The 19,971-nt window shown below is 43.5% G+C and overlaps 1 protein-coding gene across 1 annotated transcript in view; it reads right to left on the bottom strand.

The window, feature by feature from the left end:
* NEGR1 (neuronal growth regulator 1) overlaps window positions 1–19,971 on the bottom strand; it is a 292,805-nt gene that overhangs the window by 154,775 nt on the left and 118,059 nt on the right. The window lies entirely within an intron of this gene.

The raw sequence follows: 19,971 nt of genomic DNA, 5'->3' as shown, positions 1-19,971 counted from the left end.
TATCCAAAACATTATTTTTGCTTTTCAAAAGGTTATTATATTTGTCATTGCTAATCTTATACTCAAGACATTCAACGTATGTTTAAAGCAAACATACACTCAATTAGCATGGATTTCCCTGCTGACAACAATGAAATATAGCATAGTTCTACTAACTATTTTTTAAAATATCTTTGGTATGGTAGTGACTCAAATGAATGTGATTTGTTTATTATGCCATACTTTAGCTTTTTTTCAGTTATTATCAGAACAATAACAAAAAATAGTGTTCTTTGGGGTGCAATAGCTACTTTAATTGGAACTTGGTGAAAAACAACACCCCTACAATCCGAAGTGAATGCACCCCAGACAGATTCCTTTCCTTCTAAATTTTAGTTCAAAAATATTCCTCCATAAAGACTTTATATTTTTTTAAAATGAGTACCAAGTACAGCTGGAGAATGAAAACATGTATATCAGAAGAGTTTGACAGCATTTCTACACAACATCTTGGGGGTTTGAACATGGCACTGTCGATTGCGAGGGAATTGCGAGCTGAAGGTGCCGGTGTAGGTACTGCAAACTGAAACTAATCTGTTGAGAAATATAAAGAACAAGGTATATTGCAAAATCTAATTTGTAGTCCGTTTCACCAGCTGTAGAATCAAAAAGCAGTAGCAGTATTAAAGGTCAATGTTAATTGAAAATCTTTTCTGTAGATATGCAACCAAAAAAAAAGCCACCCAGGCGTAAGAGAAGCATAACCTTCTACTAAGGTAATTAGGCACTGCAATATGCTGCTGTTGTCAATATTTTGCATCGCGTATTAGGCAACATTTGTAATTTCTCTCTAAAATAGCTTTCCATCTTAAGTTGCTCACTTGCACACTGGGATGGGGAGAACCGCACTGCGAAGGATACTATTAAATGTCACTGACAAGCCCTAAGAACAGCATGGCATCAAGCACAATTGCTAAAACTTTGTGGAAAAAGCGGTGAGAAGCCGGTGAATAATTTTGAGAGCACTTCTTAGCACAGCAAAGTAAATAAGAAGGAAAGCAGATGTTTGTGGGGGTGGGATCCCCGCAGAGGCGAGCCGTGCGATGCTCCCGAACCCCGGACGGGCAGAGCGGTGGCCGGGGGGAGCGGGCTGATGCCGCAGGACACAAAGCTGCACCGGCGCTGAGGAACCCCGCTCGCTGCTGGAGCTGAAGGAGCGGCCACTCAGCGGCACGCAGGCTGGTAGGATAGAAACGGTCCCAGGAGATGCTCTAGTTTTCAATGTGACTGATAGCTTTGGAGTAGCCATCGAACTTCTCTGTCGTCTGGAAAGAGTGGAGTGACACTGGTGACAGGTGGGAGAGCAGGAGACAGAAAGGACGCTAAAGACCACTTCTCAATCCCACGGGCATTTTAACTGCGTGTTCCGCTGATGCTTGGGCGATGCAGCCTCTAATCTACTTAGCGGTGGTTGACAGTGGAAGCAATTGCTAGGCACGACAGCCTTGGGACGCCCTCCTGAACTTCAGCCACAGCAATGATTTTTGTGAGCAGCTGCCCTGGTTTCAGCTGGGGTAGAGTCAATTGTCTTCCATACAGTGTTATGTTTCGGATTCAGTATGAGAAGAATGTTGATAACACACTGGTGTTTTCAGTTGTTGCCAAGTAATGTTTAGACTAAGTCAAGGGTTTTTCAGCTTCCCCTGCCCAGCCAGCAAGAAAGCTGGAGGGCCACAAGGAGTTGGGAGGGGGGACAGCCAGGGCAGCTGACCCAAACTGGCCAGAGGGGTATTCCATACCACGTGATGTCATGCCCAGTATATAAACGGGGGGGGAGCTGGCCTGGCCAGTTGAATCTCTGCTCAGGAACTAACTGGGCATCAGTTGGCGAGTGATGAGCAATTGCATTGTGCATCGCTTGGTTTGTATATTCCAATTCTTTTATTATTATTATTGTCATTGTATTGATGTTGTTATTATTATCATTATTATTTTCTTCCTTTCTGTCCTATTAAACTGTTCTTATGTCAACCCACAAGTTTTACTTTTTTTTCCCCAATTCTCTCCCCCATCCCACTGCGGCGGGGTGGGGAGTGAGCAAGCGAGTGGCTGCGTGCTGCTTAGTTGCTGGCTGGGGTTAAAGCACGACAGCAGCCAGGAAAACTCATGAAAGAGCAGCAGGTGAGGAAAGAAAACATAATAATGGGAAGAAAGCCAGTAAAGAGCAGAGCAGAGGACTTTGTGAAGTATGAGAATACAACAAGAATACAAACACTGGAGATACTTCAAGTACCACCTTGCCATAGACCCAGAAATATTTGTCATAAAAGGAGGAGGACTGGAGAGAGATGAGACCTGAGCAAAAGAAAACGTTGATAGTCTGGGTAGAGAGCATGGGAAAACAGGGCTGGGAGAAGGGTGTCCAGGAGGAACGGCCAGCAAGGAGAGTCCTTCTCGGTGGCTGAGACGTGAGGGGATGAAAGAACAGAGAGAGCATGCAGAAAGAGCTTTATTTCTATGAGCTGATAAAAAAGACAGACCCTGTCTGGACTGAGGTTAAGGATATTTAACTATGGCTCAAAAACTAAATGAGCATTATACTCCAGTTTTCCACAAAGAAGGTGACATCCAGCATGTGGGAAAAGGCAGAGCAGCTAATGGAGTCAAGGGCAGAGAAGAACCTTAATGGAGTCACGTTTGAGAGCATGAAACTGCAAATCCAGGAGCATGTGGGTTTTTTTTAAACAAACTGAAAGTGATGCTATGTGACTGGGAAATCGTAAATGTATTATCTACATTTAAGGAAAAGTGGAGAGTGAATCAGGCAAATTTCAGGCTAACCACCATGCCCACAATAGAATTTAAGGCTTTAAAACAACTTTAGAAGTTGAAGGAAGGTAATACAAAGTGCAACAGACTAATGAGACATTTTTATTTGATAAAGCATTTTTTTACATGAACGAAATCCAACAGAAAAAGAGAATGCAATAGATCTCATCTCTTTGATAAAACATTAAAACAGCACAACTATGGAAACTGTCAGGTGGGAGAAAATGGTGATTTCATAGCTGAAGCATATGGTGGTATTGTTTAAGGGGAAAAATGACATTCCCTTCAGGAATAAGAAACTAGAAGCATCAGGCTGAAATTCTTCGGAAATGGATCATGAATATAACCATTCATTTAATTAATGGTCTCAACATGACACCTGAAAGAATTCTGCAAGAAGCTGCATACGATATGGGATAAAAAATCACAGTTTATATAGCAGAGAATTGGGATGTCATGGGGAAGCATCACTTTGAGGACGGGAGAGCACAGCTGACATCTGTGAATCCCTGCAGGAGGAGTTTTGTGGGGTCTGGTCCCATTCGGAGAAGGCAAGGAGCCGCTTTCAAAGTCTTATGAACATTTTCAAATTGATTCTAATGAACAGAAGACTGGGGAGAAGCAGGGAAACCTCAGATTCACTGACATTTTTCTACAGTGCATTTCTTTTCTACTGGCATTTCTGCAGCAGCTGGATAGAGTCAGTTATAAATGAACATTTTTGAAGGTAGCCCATAGTTTCAGTGACTGGTTACCATTTTCCTTAACTCCCTCATTTTTACACACGCATGCATCCAAAAACATGCAAGAAAGCGTTAGCACTATGGCTTCTTCCCACGGAAGAGAAAACCAGCCTCCTCCTCTCCCAGCACACAAAACCAGCCTCCAATTCCCTGCTGCCTGTGAAGCTTGTAAGAAAGAAAATTAGCCTTGCTTAAAAAAAAAAAAAAAGAATGCAAGTTGAAATTTTTGGTTATTAATTAAAAGACAAAAGTGCAATTCTTATCAGATGTGAAGCGAAGCACATGAAAAGCATGCTGAGAAGGGCAGTGCTCAGGGACGCCGTCACGGCAGCTCCAAAGCATCCTCACAACCTCCTCACGGCACGTGCTCCGAAAGCCCCAAAGGCTGCCGAAAACTTCCCATATAAACACAGCCCTTTTGATATCAAGGCTTTCCTCCTGAGAAAAGGCAAGATACACCAGTGCAGAAATGAACATGAGACCTCTTGCTGTTTTATTTGATATACAAAGGTATTTTCTCAAAATAACTTTCTAAAACAAATAAGAATTTTTTTTTATTAATTTGTAGGTGCATGGTTATCATGGACAGAGATGAAAACCTGCAAAACCCAACTTTCTTCTATGTCCCACTAATTAGCAAAAAGTATGCCGTCTATGATTGCCGTATAAAACACGAAAACCAAGGACTAAAAATGCAACATATGTTTAGTTGTTGAGGAGGATTTTCAAGTTTGATGAAAAAATAAGTCACAAAAGGTATTTCTAAAAATGTAACTAGGAGAAAACATTTCAGTCTTGTTCAGACCCTGAAGAAGAATGTTGTACTGTGGAAGCACATTGGCTTCAAACTCAAAATGATATTCCAAATAAGGTTCTTTGAAAATAGGTTAAATATTTTACCTCAGACAGGCTCCTTCAACAGCCCAAAGCAGTCTTTTCTCTACATTTACTCAAAAGCCATGCAAGTTCCCTAACACTGTGGAAGTGAACTGATTTGAAAATGCTGCAGAATTTGGCTGAAATATTTTGCACAGGATAGCCTTCAAATTAAATAGCAGTCAAGATGCTGTATTTTCCCATTACGCACATGAGATGCAACAGATAAAGTGCATATTTACTCCATGGAAGAAGCAATCAAATGATTCACCTCAGAAATGTTTTCTAATCTAACAAATTTAATCCCTTGCTGTTTGCAAATCACTTCTCATTTCTGAAAATGCATTTGTTGCTCAAAAGTATTCTGCAGGCAGCTTGGACTACACATTCACCCACGTGTGTTGACGGGCCATTGGAGGCGATGCTTCTTCACTGTAGTTATTGCAGAGGAACAGAAATAAGGACAAATAAGGATTTTTTGCCCTTTAAATGAAGGCTGGGTCTTGTTTTTCCCCATACCTTTATAATTTTCTATGAAAGAGCAGTCTTTCCACATATGTTTTGTGTGACTTAACCAACCAATTTGTATGGATGAACATTTGCAAAGGACAAACACCGAGAACAACAAAAATCCGAACCCCAAGCAAGCCCGTGGGATCTGACCGGTGCGCGTGGACTCAGACTGCAATACCACAGCCGACCTCCTACACAACCTCTGCATTTCCCCCTACAATTGCTTTTCTCACATACTCGGTCTCTGGATGCACTTTTTCATTTTAACTAAGAACAGCATTTTAACATTATTTTTTAAGCCACGGGTAATGAGAGATAACCCTATATTGTTTTCATTGCACGAACATGAACATATCTAGAAACGTAACGGCTCTTTTGACTGAAACCCCACAAGGGTTCCGCTCCGAGGAGAAGACAAACTGCCTCGCTGCACACGCGCGCTCTCCCCGTCCGTACCCCTCTCCGCCCCGCTGCGCCGGCAGGGATCGGGGCACCCTCACTGACAACCCGGGCATCTCGTGAGCGAGGGCTGGGGGGAAAAACAGCAAGACCTGGCAAAGCAGAGCAGTGAGAACCACCGGGAGCCCAGCTGAACGGGGCCGCTTGCCCCGGCTGCCCCGGGGTGCAGCTCCGCGGGGCGGTGCGAAGCCCACGTCTGCGCCCGGGTGTGCGTGCACAGGATGACCAAAGCCCTCTGCGAGAACCTCTGTTTCCTTAAGACTGCAGCAGTCTCGCTGAGCAAAGTACGTTACAAATCCTAAAACAGGAGTCGCCAAGCTAAGTTTTACTAAAAACCTAAAATTTGGGTTTGCACTCCAGAAAGGTTTGCCTGTTAAGTCTTGCAAACATTTCAGGAAACTTAAACACAACTTTTCGGCAAACCTGAGAAGCGAGTTTGAGCAGAGTTTTGATTTCATGTGAACACATGAAGAACAGGCAGCCTTCCACCACAGTTCCCTCAGGATGAGCCTGAGCCTCAAGCTAAGAGCCCAACTCTCAACTTCTCCTAGTTTTAAGTGCTGTAAATACATCGAATAACGATGCCAGATCAATGCACAGTTCTAGACCAGCACACACAAATCCCCATGGGATCACATTATTGAAGGTGCAGAGTTGCTCTTGCCAGGGGTCTCCTGAGGGAGCCGCGGTTGGTCACCACCCATCGCTGGTGGACAATTCAAGCCAAAGCATGCTGATGTTTAATAAAGTCCAACAACAGAACACGTCTTACAGAAATATATGGGAAATAGTTTACTGAAAAGATGACAACTAGTAGAAACTGCAAATATTAGTGGCCTTCCCTCTCCTCCCCCTTTATTCTCTTTCCTTAAATTTTGTTTATTTTTAAACTTCCTGCGCATCATGGCAGCCTCTTCTCCAATGGAATTTTTAAAATCTATGCATAGGACCAATTATTTTTAGAAGTTAATAATAACACTGCAGGACAATTAAAGAAAGCGTAACAATCATTAAATAAAAATGACTTTTGCTCTTTTTACCTTTACATTGCTTGGAAATGTATTGATTAAACTATAGCTGAAGTCAGAAGATAATTATTCCATTTTTACACTTAGAAGATTGGAAAAAAGAACCATTTATTTCTTAACTGATGATTGTAATCAGAAATTCTCTACCCAACAAGCATAAAAAATAGATTTTAATGTTAGCTGTCATATATGGCTGAAGGTATTTTATTATTTTTCTGATCATTATTAATGGGGATGATCTTCTGTAATTTGTAAGTACAGAAAAATATAGTCTCACACAGCTTCCTTAAAGTTTTTAATCCTCTCTTTTTGATACCTCCCACTCTCCTAGTTCTCTAGTCTATTATTTCCCCATAATTAAAAGATAGACCTATTAATCTTAGTAAAAAACAGTTCTTCTCAGTTGCTTAATTAAAACTGCACACGGTCTCTTTCTACAAGAGCCTTCCTAGTGCAGCCAGGGCTGGAGCGCCCACCTCACTGCCCTTGAAACAAACCGCACGGGATTGCGCGCAAAGCTTTCTGACGTTCCATATATCGCATGAACTTTTGACGTATGCCTATCTCCAAACAGCCTTCAGTACACTCTCTGGGGTTACATCCGCATAGTACTTGGGCAGTACTTAAAATGAAAAAAATCTTCATTCCAGTAGGACCGAAAGCTACCATTATCCTCACTTCTTGTGCAACTACTCACTTGACCCAGACTGCAAAGCCAAAAGGATAAGTAAGTCAAAAACTGTCTTACAAATATGTAGGCAAATTCAAGCCATGCAACCCTTTAAGTACACCCATTCAGGCCCACGAGGCTCCATTTCGTGCTCCCACCCCATCCGTCTCTGCTCCGCTCCCTCCCCAGGTGGGACTGTGGGGGGTTGAGCACGAGGAGCTGCGGGAGAGCCGAAGGTCCGGGAAAGGCCACCCGGGGCTCCTGGGCCGCCCAGCTTCAGAGTCATTCAAAACACATCTGTGACTGGGAGGAGACACCAAGTGACTTACTGTGAGACGCTTCCTCCATAGAACACGTCCCCTAAATGGTAGGACACATACTCCAGGTCAGAATATGATTCATTTCTGTGTAGGCTGTGTCTCCAAAACCAGTAATCCTGTTGCAGTTCAGGTTAAAAGTTCCATCTCATTTACAGAAAGTCCTGGAATCCCTTTCTTTTCCCTGAAAACCTAGAAGAATTTGACTTGAGAATTCTTACAGTTTTATATAGCTGGTGCTTTGGGTGCTGGCGGAGCTGACTGTAACACCCACGAGGGATGACAGCATCCCTTTTCTACCACCCTGCAGTGGGTGAGTGTTCACCAAAGCAGATGTGAAGCACTTAACAGAGTTGTTATTGCTTACTACAGCAACTTTTTTTCCAGTGAAATTGGTTTTGGCATTGCATTACAGCCACTTTCCTCAGAACATGGAATACCTTTGCAAAAACAGTGTCGCTAAAATTTTTCTGCTTTAAAGGAGATTGGCTTTGAGCTAAGCAGCAAGGGGAGAGAGAAACACCAGGGTCAGGGTTCAGCCTAGAAAAATACCTAGAAGCCCAGAACATAAAATGATACATCCAAGCTCCAGAACCAGAAAATCACAGCAGAAACCTGCTAAGAACTTTTGCAAAGTCCTTTTACTGATGATCTGATAAATGTCTTCTCCGGGTTCTCCACGGATTCTTACGAATAACATCTTAAAAGTTTGTTACGCTAAGGAAACTTCTCCAAACAATAAAAATAACTCAGGTGCAATTATAGGTGTTCCTTTTACTTTTGTGATCAAAATGAGTTTTCTCACGTCTACTATAGCCCAAAGCTTGGAATTCTGCATAAAAAACTGCGCAGCTGCTCACTATCATCACAGCTTTTTTCTGATTTTATTTACAGAACAGTCTCAGACCGTCAGGGAGCTGATGCATCGATGGCCGGTGACGGGGCTGGTGCACACCGAGCCCCGGCTGCCTCCATGCCCCAAGCTCGAGATCCGCCTCCAGCAGCGCGTGTGCCGGTACAAGCTCAGTGTATTCACAGTGTAAAGATGCTGCAGCCCCAACTTCACCATTTTCTCAGGGAGTTAACCTGCACTACCCACTGCCAGGCCTGGAAGAGTGAGCACAAGGATGGGGAGGTCGCCTGGGGAGCAGACTTGGCCAGCGCTCAGCTGCAGCCGCTGGAGCTAAATTATCTCCGAAGTGTAGCAAGCATTAAATATTACAGAGGAATTGCACCTGGGAAGCCAGGCATATAGGATATTAATAACAAGAAAGACTTAACAGAGTTTAAAAATCTTAATCTTAGGAAGACCTTTTCATTTTTCCCCAAGAAGCAACGCTATTTATGAAACATGCAAATGTTAAAATTATCCTGCAGAGGGAGACTGTTCTGTTGTGAATGGGACAGAAACCTGCACAGGCGCTTTCTGGAAAGTCTGGTGAACAGGAGTTATGTAAAACAGGGGAGACAAGCAGTTGTTTTAAAACAGTTTAAAATCAGAACCCCAAAACTCTGTCTCACAGCAGCCAAAACAGACCTAAAACAAACAACCAGCTTTGCTTTGCCTGGCATCTCCTTTGTATGTCAAGGTCCTTAGATCTACGTCTAAAAATGCTTTCTGCTTAAAAAATGACAGCAGCACTCGGCTGAGATGTCATGAGGTTTCTTTATATTGAACGTGCACCTTTCCAGCACCAAGTCCCACCAGGTGCCGAGCCGCCTGCCCCCTCCTGCTCATGGCAAATACCAAACCCACCGTGAATTCCTGTGCGCTGCGTTTCTGAAATGGCACCAGGCCACTCAGGATTAAAGAAAAGTGGTGCTAATGGATCAAATACAGATTTCAGTTTCTTTCTACGCAGCCACCAGTTGACAGCAAACTTTTGTGAACTTTGCAGTGTTTAATGCAGGTCCTGCAAACACCTCAAACTCTGTTTTGTTCCCCTATGAACCCCCTGCAGCGTCTGCCAAACCCTTTCTCCTTCCTCGCACCCTGGTACCAGTTTTCCTTCTCCACAACCAGCAAGTCCCAACGTCCTTGTTGTTCTTTTTCTTTTCATGTCAGTGGCGGAAAGAGCCCTGATTATGCACTGAGGTCTTAACATGCACAAATGAGCCTTTTTCCTTCGAGCTTTGCTCTGCGTGCATTCTGCTTTTTAAGCACCATAAACCGTAGTTGGTACCAAATCCTTTTTCAGAGCAAGTTTTCCCTTCGGGTTCAAAGATGCGGTGTGTCTCCCCTGCAGAGGATGGAGAGTCTCCAAAGCCAGTCTCCCTCCAACCATCAGGCAGGAGATGCCACAGAAGACGGGTCCCTCTGCCGCTGCTTGGGCAGGGGAGAGCTACCCAGGGGGGATCCCTCCGGGAAAACCTTCCTCGCTCTTACCGGCACAGCGTGGGGGTACGACCGCGTCTCCAGCCTCGCCTCGTCCCTCCCACAGCCTCTGCTCCCAGGCACCTTTGGGCAAACAGCAGACTAACCTCTTGTACCGACAGCAAAGGAGCTAACCATGTCGTAGCTTCTCCTCCCCTTCCAACCTGAACAGACTAACCGCGCCTGAGACATTTTACCCAGTGTTTGCAGTCAAATAATTCATTTAGCACCGTATCAATACACTTATTCATAATTACCTCCTTTAAATAAAGACATTCTTCCAAACCTACTACCCTCTATTTTCTGCGACTCTCAGCAGTCCATTACATTGCTTTCTAAAATAGCAGCTCAGAACTGGAGATCTGCAAACTTAAGGAGAAACCAAGATAATTCTTTAAATATTTGCTGACCTGTGGACTTTTCCAAAAGGAGCAGATAACAGTATGAGCTTTTTATTTGGCAAACTGCCTGAAATAAATGGGGATGTGTGCTACCTGAATTTTCATGAGTAATTAGCATAATTAACCTCCCTGCTCTGCTCCTGTGCCACTTCCACGGCTCCAGAGAATCGACGTGTTGTTTATTAACCATGAGAACACGTCAGATTTTCTGCTCTATAGCTGGCCATGACAAAGTTGCCAGATACCTGCCAGCCTGTGGATGAAACAAAAGACAAGGCAGAGGGAGAAAGCAGGACAAAACGACTGGGAGAGAAAGTGGAATATATCTTCTTCATTACACATCTCCAGCTTCTTGATTTTATAGACTCGTCTGCCTTCAGATGCTTTAAGTTATTCTAGGAAATGTGTCTCCAGATAAAACATGGATTAGTCCCTAAATCTGAAACATTTAAAATGGAAAATCAGTAGAATATGAGTAATTAATAGTAAAAGTGTTTACTCTTCTACCAGATGTTAAATGTAATGTGCTCTACAGCTGATGTTATTTGAACTTTAATCTGCATGGGTTTCGTCCTCAGGACCTGCTAATCCATCCAAGCCAGGTGAAAGCCCACTTTCACAGGGGTTTCCTGGCCTCTAACGTTCATCATAACCACCAGCCATGACCATAATGTGTATTTCCCTCCTGCCACAAAGAAGTGGCTTTTTTCCATGCCAGGGACAGAGAAACTGTTAGTATCACAACTGCAATAAATTCATTTGTTGTTTTTATTTATAGGAAAATATTCCCACCCCTTTCCACAGATATATTTTCATATTAAAATGAACAAAACAGTATAGGGTAAAGCTAAGAATTATTAGCAATTAATTAATTATTTCATGGAAGCACACAATATTTTCTCTTTGAAGGCTCAGAAACAATATCACACAACATTATTTGTTCTGACAGTCTTAGTTTCATTTTCAGAGAGTAACTCCCAGCTTAATCATACTATCTGAAACATTAAAAAGGGGCTGGCTGCTGCATTTGATATTTATTAATTTCTAAAGATTTATGATACAGGAACACTGTCTTCCAGAAATTATGAAGAAGAAATTGCCAGTGCAGAAAAGTAAGGAAACATTTCACTGCACGGTTTTATTTTTATTATTTTGCACTTTTAAGGGAGAGGGCCCTTTGAAAATTTGAGAGTCAGTCATGTTTATTTTATAGGAATAGATAAGTCAGCTGTTTCTTCTGACAGTGAAAGCCAACCCAGATGGCAATTTTTTTCGCCCTGCTTTTTTGCCTCACAACACTGAAACACAAATTAAAGGAATAAAAAGCAACATAAGCTCTGAGACCATGGCAAGGCAAAGGATCATGCCTAGAGAATGAGAAAACATCGGGTCCATGAACATACAGTGTTACTTTCCAAATTTTCAATATCACAGCATGGTATTGAAGGATTTTAGCATCCAGAAATATATAACCGAATTAAAACAGCCATGATACTAATTAAGTGCATTTATTTCACTTTCAGAACAGTTACTTTAGTCTTTATTTTTAATGCTAAAATGAAACAAAGGTTTCTTCACTGACGCAATAAGCTCTGACAAAAAAATGAGGGCTTACAACGGGAGACTGTTACAGTAACGGACACTCAGGATAAAATAATGAGTGTCGGATGGCTGTTATACTCAACATCCACACAAATGCTGTAATTTGATAATGAATACAGCACCATGGCGATGCGGGGCTCATGCCAACTGCAGCATATTTATAGGAAAGAGCGAGACAGGCTTGTGGGCAGCAGATACCGTGGGTGCCCGGGGAGCGGAGAGCAGCCCCGACCCCCTTCGTCTAGGAGAAAACCGGAGAATCGCCAGACCGAACGCAAATATCCGCCCGAGTTTGAGCTTCCAGCCCAGGAGAAGGACCCGGGGTTGCCCGGTGGACCCGCGGGACTTCGTCCCCAGGAGAAAGGCGTGCGGCCGGGCAAGGGAACGCGGGCTCCCACGTGCACGGACCTCCTTGGTAGAAAATTGCTCTGTTTGCCTTTCTGCACTTGCCTCTGTAGTATTTTAGAAGACTAAACCAAAAGGCAGGTGGGATAGGGACGAAGGGCAAACACTATAGGAAAAGCCCCTGGCCCTGTGCTCTGTTGGGCGATTCCCCACGTGGCGCTGGCCGGAGACCCCGTTATCAGCAGCCTGCCGAGGGATGGGAGGCGATGCTCGGCCGTCTCTCCCCGTACCGCAGTCCCCCTTCTGCTGCCAGGTTGGCCACTGGGACAACGCAGTGCAGTGAACCTGCTAACTTCTGCGTTGCCTCCTACCCTCGGGACATCTGATGAAGTCTGCCTGCAGAATCAATGCAGCGGTGAGGTCCTCTCTACCTGCTTAACTGTTAAATACAAAACGCATTAAACATAGCGAGAAAAAAATGTCTACAGGCAAAGGCGTGGGTGCTCCTGCTCCAGAGCAGAGCTGTGATAACTTCACCTCTCCTTTCTCCAGGCAGACCAATGACACCGCCTGCAGCTGCCCAGGCTCTGGGCATTTCTTCATATTCAGGTTTTAGGTTTCACATATTCTTCCTGAATAGGTTTTTTTCACTAACAAGGCTTAATGAAAAAACCATTCTTTCCAAGTGAAAACAGGTTGGATTTTAGGATTTCCTTATAATGATATCTACACATGAGCAGATAGGACACGCAAGGCAGGAGATAATTGTGTGCTGTGTCATGTCCTTTATTGGATCAGTATTGACCTGGGACTCTTCTCTGAGAAGGTAATACCAACCCTGCAACGCAATCCTCTCCAGGTTGGTGTAAGTAAAATAATAGAGTTAATGACAGAAGCAAAGCTACCTAGAGAGGTGTAATTCATCATGGAGTGTTTCATGCCATTATCTTAAAAACATACAGTGTAGTAATCACTTGAAGTAGTGATAACACATAATTGTATGCTTCTCATAAATTATAGGTGAATGGGAGTTTCAGCTAATGAGTGCCAAATAGCAGCTCAGGAACTGTAATGATTACAGAAGATGTGGTGATGAATGCATTTATTATTGGGGTATTACAAATCTTTTCATAGCAGAGACGGCAAGTTTATAAATAAATAACCAGCCACAGAGGTACCTGCACGTCTAACCAAGACAACTAAGTTATTAGCCTGCAGTTTAACCAGCTTCTTATACAAAAACATTTTAAAGCTTGGTGAAAACAAAGCAAAGCAAAACAAAGAAAACAAAGTCCCACCCAAACATCTGCATCCATGGGTATCCACACACTGTTTTGCTGCCACTTGGCAAGAGACGCACTGTTGGTGTATTCTCAACAGAAAAACAAACTTCAGCATCGTTTCTCATGGAAAAGCATCACCACCCCCTTTCCCCCCCCAAAATAATGAAAAGCAATAATGCTCCTTTACAGTATAAATAAGGTGCTGCCCAAAGTAAAGAGCTCTTTCGTGTCACTGGTTAGGGTTAGCCCTTGCAGCCGTGAGGGCTGGTGGCAGAGCCCGGAGCAAATCTGGCAGAGACCGTACAGTGCCGCCGTGACCCTGGACTCCTTGCAAACCCCAGCAAAACCCCATTCAAAATGCAGTTTTGAATCTCTCCTTCCTCTGCAACACTCACCATCAGAAAATGCTTTTATCTGACAACAAAAAATGGTAACATCCCTTTGGGGCTTCTCCCTCCTCTCCAGGACAAGAGGAGCGATGGCAGAGGAGGGCAGGTGGCACCGGCGGTGCTGGGGGGAGCTCTGCGAGCCCCGTTTCTGGGGGCTCACCTCCTCCCACAGCCACGCAGCACAAACCAGTAAACACTGAGGGTGAAGACATGGATGGAGAGAGATCAACCCTGCGCTTGCTGGTGTGAATGAGCTTTTTCAGTGATTGCAGTAGAGGCCAGCTGGGTCCAGCCTCCTGTTCCCCGTGTAGAAGTATTTCATGAGCCCCATCTCAAACATCTCTGCCAGCGCGGCTACTGCTCAGAGCCCCACACACATAACTTGGTTTTATTTTAATTTAGAATCATAGAGTCATTTAGGTTGGAAAAGACCTTCAAGATCATCAAGTCCAACCATCATCCCTGCCCACTAAACCATGTTATGGAGTACCCCGTCTACGCGCTTTCTGAATACCTCCAGGGATGGTGACTCAACCGCTTCCCTGGGCAGCCTGTTCCAATGTCTGACAACCCTCTCGGTAAAGAATTTTTTCCTAATATCTAACCTTAATCTCCCTTGCTGCAACTTGAGGCCATTTCCTCTCGTCCTATCTCCAGCCACCTGACAGAAGGGACCAGCACCCACCTCCCTACAACCCCCCTTCAGGGGGGGTTTCTTTTGCTTTTCTTTGCACGCTAAAGACAGGAGTAATTGTTAGCTTTTCAGAGAAGGAAAATGCATGCAAAAAAAGCAAGCAGAAACCAAGTATAAATCAAACAAAAAGGAGTATGTGACTTGAAAGCACAAAGCGACTGCTCATCGGCCGATCCGCAGCCCAGCGGGGCTCAGGGCTGAGCCGCAGCACGCTCCGCACCCCGTGCCCCCCCGGCCGCCCCCTCTGCCCCTGGACGGTTGTGTCCCGGGGGGGCTGAGCGGCCACGCTCTGACCCCCCGCCAATGCCGCTGAGGGCTCGGCACATTTTGGTGTAGGTGTTGTTCCCCTTTGGTCCTGAGCTGCTAATTCGTACCCTGCCCGGGTCAGCAGATGGGCGCCACAGGTTAGTACTTGTGTGTTTGGAGGAATTTGAGTACTGACTTGCTCTTTTAAATGAAGTAAGTGTGTTAAAACTTACGAAAAAATCCGAATGAAAATATTCTGGCATTCCGTAATGTATTTTGGCATTTTTACAAATAACACATTTCCTTGCAGCAATTCCTCTGCAGCCTGGCAGCGTGCTGTGTGTGACCAGCCACCGTTGCTTTTTTTATCACGATGAAAATAAGCCACAAGGCAGAACAAGAGAAGAATCCTATTTCTCTGAAGTTTCTGACATTACCTTAGACCCAGGTTTAGTTCCTACTCCAAACTCAGAATGATCTATGGCTGAGATCTCTGCTCTTTGTCAGGCAGAACACAGATTACACGGAGTGGTACCACATTTCAGGTCAGTATATAGTGCATTTAGGAAAGTGCAGCTGGCAGACAAGGCCATTTCAACAATTCCATTTTTGTGAAAATATTTGAGAAGTTACCTTCATCTCTCTGCAGAATGAAAATAACATTTAAAAATCTCAAAGGCTTTCATGAAATAGAATTCTCCACCCAAACTAATAACTAAAGAACTAATTTCGTATGACTGCTACCAGGGCTGGTACGTGATTTCATCTGTGCTCATCGCCTAGAACGTTTCGCTTGCTGATATACTACTGTTTGGAATATCAGTAAGAAATTAGAAAACAGGCAAATCTCATTGTGCTGCAGTCCTTCACTATAATGAATCTTTCAGGAGAAATAAGAATGACCTCTTTATTTAAAAGAGGAAGAAAAGGTTACAGATGGAGCTGCGCTGGCTGATGTAAATACACGAACTTGGCACAGAGATGTCTCACGTTGCACTTGCCAGCAATAGCCAGATTTTTGGACGAACCTCACAGCTGCTTGTTCCGTAGTACCACCACTAATACATTATTAATAATATTATTAAACATCTCCCCGGGGGGAGATCTCGGCGTGGTGCAGCCACCCGGGCCACCCCACCAGCGCAGCACCTGAGAGGGGTCACGGGAGCTGACACCGTCCTTCCCGTCCTCACCCTGCTCAGATGGTGCTGGTGTGGCAAGAAAACAAGATGTGCCTTGGGAAAAGAACTCGCAGCTCAGGAAACACTTCTGCTGATGCTGGGCTGGGTTTATCGCTCGAAAGGACTGTAAAACCCACCCAGTCCCCACTGGAGCTTTCCAGGAACAAGATCTGCACATCTCGACTGAAACGCAAAGGGGTTGCTCCACGGTGGCCCTCAGCTGCACTATACGCTGCCAGGTGTATAGTGCACCTTCGCATCTCACGCAATGCGTTCGTGTCTCAAGTATTTTGTAATAGCATCTAATGAAATAATTTTAGATAACCACTCCAAGGCCTCCTGCATTTGATAGATCCCTCTTGGCGGTCCTGGTCTCTCTGCTTATGTGCTAGTACCAATGGAGATGCAAGGAAAAGGCAGATAAAGGACACGCTTCACTACAGTGGCATTCCAAAGAATTTCATGTCTTCATATTTCATTTCATATATTCTGTATTTCCATAATTTGAAGGATATATCCTGGATCCAATCCCTTCCATATTACTCACATTTAAGATTTAAGTAAGTCTCACTGTGCAGGATAATGGAAAAGATTCAGATAAAGTGTTTGCTTTTAGAATGGCAAATTACAACAAAAAGGCTTTGAAATCACTGGAAGATAATAAACCCGACTGAGTTCTTGGTTCATGTGGTGTTTAGTTTTCTAGTTTTTATAGAAGAAAACCATGTATAATCTGAAACAGTATCTTCCTATTATTTAGAGGTGCCAAATGTAAGGACAATTCCGTGTGCTTTAATTGTCTCAGCAAAAGCAGCATTTGCTGTATCTTTGGGTTGAGACCAAGAAAGATATGTTGCCATATGTACGTGCAGGATGCCATACCTGACCAACATGGACAGCAAAGGAAGACTAACAGCAATGTGAAGCTCTCCACTGTCACAAAGAAAGTAAAACAATAAGAACTGGTCTATGGTTGTCTTTAAGACACAAATGGGCTGTTATAGATCTGAGAGGATGCCTTAAAGATATGACACATCTTCAAATGTTGTGCCTAGACTTGTTATTTTTTGTCCCTGAACTGCTAATAGGATGAACATTTTTTTTGCGCACGTTAGAAGCCTATTCTCATTTCTCATGCTGTATTTCCACTTGACTCACTCATTGTGAAAAGAAATTTTACCGGAGGAATTCAGCTTTTTACAGAAGGCAGCCAAGGAAGTCGATTACTTCGCAAAACCGCCATCTCCACTCAACTGGTGCTCTTTATCTTCTCACAGCAGACACTCACATGCTTGCCTCCGTAATCCAGTCTGAAGAACATGGCCCACGACCATTAAGCGTAGTTACTGCGGGATAATCACAGCTATTGATTCTGACATGCTGATTTTTCTGCAAAATCTCCCACTATTTTCCACCATATTGTGGAGCCGGTCCTAGAGCACATCCACTGAACAAGCACGTAGCCAAGTTTTTGTCTGCTCCTAATTGTTGCTGTGGATTCTTATTTATAACCTAAAAAGAATCAGCTACCTCTCATTTGACTAGCTTTGAGGAAAGCAGCACAAAACCCAACTTACCTATGTCTGCATACTCCATAGGCCTGCTCTGTCAGATACGTGTAGCTGGCACATGCGGTAAATAATTACATTGCGCTGACTGTATTCAAGTCCCGTCTTTGAAATGGTGATGCAATTTATAGCAAACAATTTGTAGCAGATGTGAATGATGATTACTTTTACATATGCAGTTGTTCACCTGGACTGCTCTAAACCAAAACCCCAACAAAGACTAGAGCGGACAGTATCACATCGGCACTGTCTGGAGTTCCTGCACATGGGAAAACCAGATTTACATTACTCTTCTGCTGGAAGGGAAATAACAAAAGATTCAATCTTTCTTCCTGTTTTCCTAGGCTCCAGCTGATTTCAGCAAGGACAGGATTTCACCCCAGATGTACAACAACCTTGCCTACGGGGAGAGTGAAACCCATCACCTGAACACTACACTGCCTGATGCCTACATGCAGTATCGGGTCATTGGACTGGTGCCCGTCTTACAACATAGTCCCAAACCAGTTTAAATAGTGACACTGCAAGTCACGTCACAGAACCATGGAACAGCCCAGGTTGGGAGGAACCTTGAAAGATCGATTGGTCCAACCTTTCATGGGAAAGGGAGCCTAGATTTGAAGTTTCAGTTTTCATTTAATTTCAGAGAAATTATATGTACCCTTTATTGGGTGCAGAAAAATGGCACTTCTCAGCACAAGCTGTTTTCTGAAGAAATAAGTGATAGTGCACACAGAGGAAGGATGAACCACCTATCCAAACGAACATTCACTGACTACCTATATGCAACTATTTTTATAATTACTGGGAAATCCATTTGTGCCATCTGAATCTCTTCAAAAGATGACTTTAGCTTGCATGACTGCTCTAAGGCAAAGTTTCATATAGCCTGACAACATTTGCATAACCTGTGTGTAACAAGGAACTGCTCTTGAGTAGTTTCCTTTAGTACATCACCTATAAACAAGCTTTTTAATAGTAACAACTAGTGGGAATTCCTTTTTTCTTTTCCCTTTATGTTTTCCCTTTGAAAAAAATATCTAGCTGCCTTATTCATGTTCAAAATATGTTGCCTGTTCATTTTACTTGTAAAAGAGGTGGAAAGATAGAATCATATCTTTTGAAAGTTAACTATTCCACATCAGAACAAATAGACGTTTATAAAATGAATCAATGATTAATAACCTCTGCATGCAGTGTATTAAGATGCTGAGTTGAGGTGGTGCAGACCCCCTGGGCCACCTTGCGATGTCAGGACCAGCCAACGTAGTGTTCTTGGTTTGGCTGCAAGTGCAGTGAGCTGGGACAGTCTGGTACCTTCTTGTCCTGCCTACAGTGCAGGGAGTTAGGATGATTCGGCACTCCCTAACCGCACCTGAAACTCCTGCTGCCTGGATCACGGCCCGCCCTGGAAGGTGCCAGCACTACCTGACAAGAATTGTGGCCGGAATGGAAATATACTGACCAAAGTCAATCATCTCGTGATCTTATAGATAGCGATCCTAAGTGAGACTCTTTGAGCTCTCCGGGATCGCAGCAGGCTGTGACCCAGCATCTCCCCCAGAGCTGGGATGCCTCTCAGGGTAGATTTCGCAAGGATTTTAAATAGTAGATTTTGTGAGGATTTTTAAGGGTAGTTTCACAAAGATTGCAAAGAGTAGATTTCATGAGGGTCTCCAAGATCATCTGCTGATAGATGCTGACAAAGAAGAAGGGGTCAAAGATTGTCTGCTGACAAATGCTGATGAAGGAGAACAGTGAGTAATTCACTAAAGTTAGATTTCATGAAGTTTCAAAGATCATTTGGTACCAATTATTTACTACAATTGGCAAAGAGAAAAATCTTGATCATAGATTAACCTCTATATCTGTGTGTGTGTGTGTGTGATTTGATTTAGGAAACTCTGTAGTGTTGATTATAGCAAACTCTATTAAATCACTCTGATAATTGGCTGATGATTAAGTATTGTGAAAAATCATATAACCTAATCTTGTGATTTACTGTAATACTGTTAATAAATCTTAAATTGCTGCTACCTCAAATTCATGTAGGATCCATAATCACTCATTCCCCAACAAACTGGCTGAGTAATTCAGCAGCAGATTTTCCTTACCCTTGTATTAATTCCATTAGACATAAACCATTGACCAAGCCTGGGACTAAGATTGGATCTAGCCGCACCTAAGCTCCATCAGGAATTTAGAAAGCAAGGGGGTCCATTCTGAACCTCGTGACCCAACGGGAGGGTCTCCCTTACCCTTTTGGATCTCTGGTCCCTGAATCATTCTAACTTGATTCTAATTCCATTTTCCTTTCTATGTTTCTCCCATATAACAAGTAATAGAGTGAACCTTGCCACTGAACTTTGTTAAGTCGCACTTTTACAAAGTCACATTAAAATCACCTTTTGCTAATATTTTTGATGGTGCTTCTTTAAGAGATCTAAGTCACTCTACTGTGACATGAGTGTATT

This window comes from Haliaeetus leucocephalus, unplaced genomic scaffold (genome assembly GCF_000737465.1).
Source record: "Haliaeetus leucocephalus isolate CR32 unplaced genomic scaffold, Haliaeetus_leucocephalus-4.0 Scaffold147, whole genome shotgun sequence".
In the NCBI taxonomy this organism is placed as follows: Eukaryota; Metazoa; Chordata; class Aves; order Accipitriformes; family Accipitridae; genus Haliaeetus; species Haliaeetus leucocephalus.
Note: the sequence above shows the minus strand (reverse complement) of the source record. Positions and strands in the feature narration are given on the sequence as shown.